The 7501-nt window shown below is 53.4% G+C and overlaps 1 long non-coding RNA gene across 1 annotated transcript; it reads left to right on the forward strand.

Annotated features, from left to right (window-relative positions):
• Positions 1 to 13: 13 nt before the first annotated feature.
• On the forward strand, positions 14 to 7281 carry LOC125617857. Its single transcript, XR_007348962.1, has 3 exons — positions 14 to 221; positions 1058 to 1642; positions 3036 to 7281. It is a non-coding gene; the product is annotated as an uncharacterized LOC125617857 (long non-coding RNA).
• Positions 7282 to 7501: the final 220 nt, after the last annotated feature.

The raw sequence follows: 7501 nt of genomic DNA on the forward strand, positions 1-7501 counted from the left end.
GGGGGGGGGGGGGGTCAGTGTTGTCACAGGGTCCTTATGAGTGGAGGAAGGACATGACAGTGGAAAGGTGGGGGTCGAGCACCAAGGACTGTGGACAGCCCCAGGAAGATGGAAAGGGCGAGGAAGTAGATGCCCCCTTCAGCCTGCAGAGGAGCCACCATCCTGCCTGGAACCTGAATTCAGTTGCGGGTTACCCACGTGGAACCTCTGACAGCCGAATGGTAAGCTAATACATCCGTGGTATTTAATTAAGCCTCCCCACTTGTGATCATTTGTTACAGCAGCAAATGGAAACGAGTACCTCTAAGAACTTGGGCTTTTCCCCTAGACAGGTGGGAAGGCCTTGGAAGGCTGAGTAGTCTGACATAATGTGCTCAGGCTGTGGTGAGGAGGTGAGAGTGAGGGTCAGGGAGTGTGGCTGCAGGGACCAGCTGGAGATGCCCCTAAGCAACAGCAGGGATGAGAGAGAAGCAGGCCCCTTGTCTCCGAGGGCAGGGCCAGCCAGAATCACTCACAGCTCGGTGGGGCGTGGGCAGGAGGAGTGCAGTTGAGGACATCACTGGGATTTCTGAGCCACAACAGAATGAACTTTGACTGAGAAGCGAGGCAGGGGACAGTCAGGTCTGAGGGGAAGGCTGCCTGGGTGGGTCTCCGAGGCCTGTGAACAAATGTTGGAAAGCGTCCAGGGCCAGAAAGGAAGTGCCACCTATGGGGCACAGGGTGGACTGGGAGACACGGGGCCATCAACCACTTCTGTGGGAAGGGAGGGCATGCGATGGCCTCGATTTAAAACGTGGAAACCGAGGCCAGAGTCTGTGGTGAGTGTCCCAGTCCTGGATCTGCTTGTGGCCCTGGGTACCACTGAGTAAGTTCCTCCCAGGCTCAGGATGTCACTGCCACACTGGCCAAGAGCTGGCAGGAGGACACTACCCAGGCCAGGATAAGCAGTTCTGGGGGTCTCACTGGTGCCCTGGGGGTGGGTGCTGAGTCTAGCTTTATTCAACATCTTCGTTAATTATTGCAGAAGAAGATAAAGACTTGTTCATTAAATTCCCAGGTTGTACAAAATTGGGACGTGTTGAGAAGGCCGGCGAGGACAGAGGAATCGCTCAGAGGGCCCAGAATATGGACAAGAAATCCATTAGGACTGATGTGTTGACCACAGGGGGTTTAGCCAGAGGGCGTTAATCCAAAACATCGGAATTCAATGGGCAGGAAGGGCCAGCAATGGGGAGATGCTAGAAAGGCCCGTGGGTAACTGAGTTCGCAAGTTAGTTAGAATTCTACCGCACAGTTCTGCAGAAAACGGTCCGGTGTGAGTCTATCCCACCCTTACAGCCCATCAGCCTGCAGTGGGAACTCAGGAGCCTTCCCTCTCTCTGCCCCCGCCTCGCTCTGTCTCTCTGTCTCTGTCTCTGTCTGTCTCTCTCTGTCTCTGTCTCTCTCTCACACACACACACACACACACACACATGCGCATATCCTGCAGCCTGCTACACCTGAAATGTTCCTGTAGCCTGGGCAGCTCACGAGTGGACAGGACGGAGGCTCAGGAGCCCTCCCCTTGCTTCCCAAGCCCTCCTTTTCCAGGGAACAGAGCTGCTGTGAGCTCCTCCTGGCCCTCGAGTGACAGTGACGGGAGGTAGGTGTGCGCTCAGCGGGGGGCAGCAGGGGCGTCCAGGCTTCAGGAGAGGTGGTGCACGGCAGGGCAGCTCACTGGAGACAGAGGCCGTGGCTCTCAGTCCCATAGCCCACTCCATGGAGAGACCGCAGCAGCAGCCGCAGCCACAGCATTTCAGGGTGACAATTGTGCAAAATCCTTGACACTTGATGCCACTCGGTCTAGGTTTTGCAGCAGGCTGGGGGATGGGACCACAGTCAACCCCCTGTGCAGGTGGTGACACCAGGGTCAGCCCTGTAGGATGATCTGCCTGAGGTCACAGTGCTGAGGCTGACGGGGCTGCCCTGCAGGCTTGGACTCCAGGGCTGTGGTCCCCCCACCAACAACAGGACACCAGAGGGTGCGAGCAGCAGGTGGTAGGTTTTCTTCCACCCTCTCTTGCTTAGACACTGCATGTTAGCTGTTACCAAGGCCACTCTCCATGGGTGACCATACCCAGCAGTGCTTGATGGATAGGGACCTGCATGGCCAAGTGGGTGGCATACCCAGGAGCTGTCCTGGGGCACTGGAGTGTGAGCTTTCCAGGTGGTTGTGACGTGGACGACTGGGAGACCAGGTTTCACAAAGTAGAAGAAAAGCCCCAAGCCCAATTCCAGTGCCACATAATCACGGGCCCTCAGTCTGTCTCCCAGCCTGAGCCCAGGACAGAGCATGGGTGCTCTGCATCCTCCTCTACCCACTCAGCCTGCAGAGCCGGCTGCTGCAGCTGGTGTCCCCATCACTCTGACCCTGTATCACCTGGCCACCATCGCCTCTGTGTCTGCCTGTCCAGGAGTGTGGGTGGCCAGTCTCCTTCATAGGGATCCCCAGCCAGTGCAGGCACTGAGTGTCGCGAGGCCCTGACACCTGTGGTCTATGTAGACCCTGCTGAGCTCCCTGAAGCCTGGCCTGAGGGAGCTGGCACATTCCCTGAGATGGGGCCTAAGAGTTGGCAGGGGGCGGGGGGAGATGGTCCCCAGGAGGGTGGCCCTGCAGCTGGATGAAGAAGGACGGCTGGGGCTGCAGTTTTGTTACCAGAAGCACCGGGAGGGACAGTGGTGTGGGGAGGGGGCTAGGGAAGAGTCGCCATTATCTGCCTCCCTTTCTGGAAGTCCCACAGCCAGGAGGACTCACTGCCAGGGCAGAGCGGAGCCCGGAGCCGTCTTGGGGCCTCATTGCACAGTCACAGCATGCTCCAGGAGGAGATCCTGGCAGCCCTGCCGGGGGCGGGAAAAGCCCTGGGAGGAACCGTTTTGATTGCTGGCTTTTTTTTTCACAGTTGCAGCAATTTTAGGTGACACATGCCTGAGGCTACGGGTGTTCACTTCATTTGTATATTCTCCCTTTTTTATTGTTGTTTGCATCTGATTTCAAGGGTGTATCTAAATCCCAGCCACCCAACAGCAGGAAGACACGGACAGTCTCCTAATTCCTGAAGAGGATTTCTGACCGAGATTAGGGTGCCTGGCGGAGGAGAGGTGGCATCTTAGAAGGAGCAAGAATGCATGTTACCGAGGAACACTGGCATGTTACCGAGGAACACCGGCATGTTACCGAGGAACACCGGCATGTTACCGAGGAACACCGGCATTTTACCGAGGAACACCGGCATGTTACCGAGGAACACCGGCATGTTACCGAGGAACACCGGCATTTTACTGAGGAACACCGGCATTTTACTGAGGAACACCGGCATTCGAGAAGAACAAAAGGAGGGAAGCAGGGAACAGATGGGTGGGTGTTCGGGAGGCTCCTGGTCTCTGTGAGCAGAGCGGGCGGCGCCCTCCCTTTCTGTTTTTGATGCATCAGGGTATGATATGATATGATATGACAGAACATGTCAAAAACTTAGGGGAAAATAAAACCCTGGTTTTTTTGAAACATCAAACTATTGCTATCAATAGGAACAGCAACTGTTCAAAAATTTGTTTCAGAACTGCCAAGAAGTGAATGTTCATGAAAAAAAAAGTATTTCTCCCTGCTGTTTGCAAGGTGGACACAAATGCAGACGGTAGGAGGTTGACAACTTGACACATGTCTAATAAATCTAAAGCATAAAAAGTCAACAATTCACTGTGGAAGAAAGCATCACTGGAATAAAAAGTGCTACGCAAAGAAAGAATAACCATTAAAAAATAGATTTTCTGAATTCAGTAAGTAATTTAGCCCTTGGAGCGCCAGCCTTCAAAACAAGGAAGCTTTTTCTTTCTCCCTTTACAAGACAGAGAGACAGAGAGAGGCAATGTTCAGCTCAGAAGGAGGGGCTGCTGCATTAGAAATGAGCCAGGTGAAAAGCAGCGTCCACTGAGCAGATGTGAGGCTCCAAGGGGCTGCTGACCGGGTCAGAGTGCAGAGCCTTCCAGATCCCAGCTGCTCTGCAGCTCAAAGCAGGAGTGGGTTTAATTTGACAAGTTGGTCCACTTACAGGGAATTCACAGATCATAGTCAATGCCAAGCAGATTTGGCCACCAACAGCCTGTCTGCTGCTGGCCAAGAGATGGCAGTTGGAAAACCGTCTCTGCTGTCCAACCACTTGAATACAGACAGAGAGGCAGAGACTCAAGCGAGGGCTGCAGGAGCCTTGCTGAGTGTTTAAGAAGAGAAAAGAAAGAATGAATCATGTTCTTGATATCAAAATAATTAAGGATTTTGTTTTAACCAGTTTTCCCAAGCTCTGAATGCTCTTTTCTTCCCCACCATGATGAGAATGGTGCAGAAGATTGTAAATGAATCTGAAAACAAATGGTAATTCTTATGCAAGTCTCACGTAAACAAAAAAAAATATATCAGCATTAAAGTTATGAATCCTAATTTGTGCCACGGAGCTAAAATCTGTATCTTTCTGAATTCGAGGGATATAGACATACAGCACGGGGTAGCATCTCTGTGCAGTTCAGAAAACTGACACAGTCTCTCCAATTTATGGGGAAATTGACATAATTTTGCAAAGATGCAAACCCATTTGTGAACTGGGTTTTGCATAATGGGATTAATTTGGTTGACTGTCATATCCACTGTGCTGCAAAAGGCAAGTTAATCACAACATCATCCTGAGTTTTTTAGAGAAGAAAGAGAAAGGAAGAAAGAAAGGAAAGGTATTTCTCCCCCTTGCCTGACTATCTTTTCATTAAGAGAAAATACCCAGTCTCTGGGAGGCACCTTAGGTGGCTTCAGAAAGCAACGCTAGACGAATTCAGCATGGATGCCGCGTGAATGGAGCCGACTGGCCTGCCTCCAACGAGAAAAAATTAACAGCTTTCACAGGAGCAAGAAAAATTGCTTCCAAGGGAAGTCCACACTTTATGCCTGGGTGCACGGACACATTTGCTCAGAAGGCTACTGTACCTAGAGCTGAGGCTGGAGGACACGATTTGTCACCACACTCGGTTGTTCAACCTGGTCGTCATGGACCTGCTTTCCGTCCACAGCAAGAGTCCGCCTGCTCTGAGAAGGCAGAGTGTGACTGCAGCAGTCCACATCGTTGGGGTGCGCAGTGGTAACAAATAGCCCCAAAGTCCCAGGGGCCAACCACAGCCTTTACTTCTTCCCATTACCCATCCACACAAGAGATAGCAAGAGCGCTGCCTGCAGTCCCATGGAGTCCCCAGCCCCAGTCCCACTAGGCTTGGGGAAAGCTCAGTCGGGAGGAAGGGCCCCCAGGGGTGTGGGGAACAGCCAGCTCTGAAGCCCCCAGGTCAGGGCCCTTCTATTCACTGCATGGCCTTGGGCAAAGTCAGCCTTCGGGCTGCCCCACCCTTAGAGGAGCCAGAGGATTGGGAACTGGCTAGCGCTGCCACACCTCTGCCTGCACCCCCTGAGGACTGAGGGTGCAGCAGACTCTCCTTGCCTCCTTCTGTGGGACAGGCGACATCTGGAGGGACTCAGGGCAGGATGGCCAATCAGCTCAACCAGCAGCGACCCGGAGCAGCCCCTGACCTGAGAGGGAGACGAGTCCTCATGGGAAGGGCACACAGCAGAGGCTGGTAGCAGTCACAGCTGAACTCAGATGCTACCAGGTGAAGCCAAACACGGCCAGGACCACCGGGAATGGGCAGCGGGGGCCTGCAGGGAGTTCCAGGAGGAGCCCGTGGGGCCAGGCCGAGGCCTTCCCACCTTGCCCCGCAGGCTCCAGCACTGGTGGACACGGCATAGCCCAGGGGCAGTGAGCATCAGGGAACTGCCCTGGGAAGTGCGGCAGATGGCCCTGGGGTGCTGCTGCTCTGGACCAGACAGGGCGGCTGACCTCCCTGAGCTCTGAGGCCTCGCCAGGGATGACTGTGGCAGAGGAACCTTCCAGGAGCCTGGGTTCCAGAGCAGGACAATGCTCTGGTCCTGGCTCTGGGAAGTGCTCCGGTGGCCTGGGCCTGGGCTCCCCTGTGTACCATCTGCTCTGTGGTCTGCCTGTGCCGACCCCATCCATGTCTGCAAGGCTAAGGGATGGCACTGTGAAGGGTCTCCAGTGTAGCTTTGCTCAATACACAGTGATTGTTGTTAGTGCAAGTGCTTCATAGCCCTTTTAAGGACGTGACCGATAATTCATTATGTAGACACCTACTGGGGGCTTCTCAGCTGACCGCGATTCACCCAGGAGCCCATCCTTCCTCTGCCCTTGCCCTTTGGGATGTGGATGACTTACTGGGAGGTGGCTGGGTGCTTTCTCCTATGAATAGGCATGGGACAGGGCCCCGGTGGAGACACATCACTTCGGTGGCCTGTCCACAGTTCTGCTGAGGTTTGCTGAACTGCCCCACTGCCAGGACCAGGCTGGCCCCTGGGCTCTACAAACCACCCCAGTGTCCTCTCAGCCTTCCCTCTTGATGGGGAAGCAGCAGTGGCCTGCACCGTCTTCCAAGGTAGCACTCCGCCTCTCGGGAGAGAGGACACTCATTCCTCAGTGTGGCCTGCAGGCCAGAGTGGCTGATGATCAACTGGAGTTTTCTCCTAATGTGTGCAGTCCTGAGTCAGCGAACGTGCAGAGCAGGGGCTCAGGTTAAGACCCAGACCAGACACGCACCCTGCCCACTTGCTCTCACCTCCATCTGGAGAACCAGCCTCTGACTATGGCTGCCACAAGGAAGCTGGGAGCTGTAGTCTGATTTGTGGTCAGAAAGAAGGGGAGGCCAGATCTTGGGACCTCTCTATCTCTTCAAGTGCCTAAGACATGGTTCCTGTGTTATAGCAATTTCTTTTACTGCTCGATTTATTTTAAATTCAGATTGTGTTACGTATTGTAATACCTTTATTCTATGCTACAAACACACACTACCAAACATCAACACAGAGAGGTCTTGACACATAGACTAAGATTTAGAAGATACTGATGCTTACGGTCTACCTGGGGGGGACTGAGTCACCACCTAAATATGCAGATATTAAAAAGTTCCCAGCCCCAGTAGCCATGGGCACCCTGAGCACCCAAGATGTGGTAGCTAATCCCACCTTTAATGGAAGCAGTCAGTTCTGTGGAGAAATGGCGGGTTCTGGGACTGGGGCAGGAGGTCCATGAGATGAGCCTGGAACATCTCCCAGCAGGAGGTAAGCAAGTGCTTAAAGAAACCCACACACCACCATGGCAGGGATGAGAAAGGGCACAGCAGATGAAGCTAGGTCCAAGAAGTATTGGGATACATCTGAAAGTGCCAAATAGTTCTCCTTGGAGATGTATAAGCAATTAAATGAGGAAAAGACAAATCTCTCACATAGAATTCCAGATAATGTATGTGCATGCTTCACCCTTGAAGGTCGAACAGAGGTGCCCACTCCATCAGCACAGGCTGCTCCCAAGGACTTCCTTCCAAAGAGTAAAGCTTCAGAAAGGGAGGGAGGGTTCCGGAACTGGAG

Source organism: Marmota marmota, unplaced genomic scaffold (genome assembly GCF_001458135.2).
Source record: "Marmota marmota marmota unplaced genomic scaffold, marMar, whole genome shotgun sequence".
NCBI lineage: Eukaryota > Metazoa > Chordata > Mammalia > Rodentia > Sciuridae > Marmota > Marmota marmota.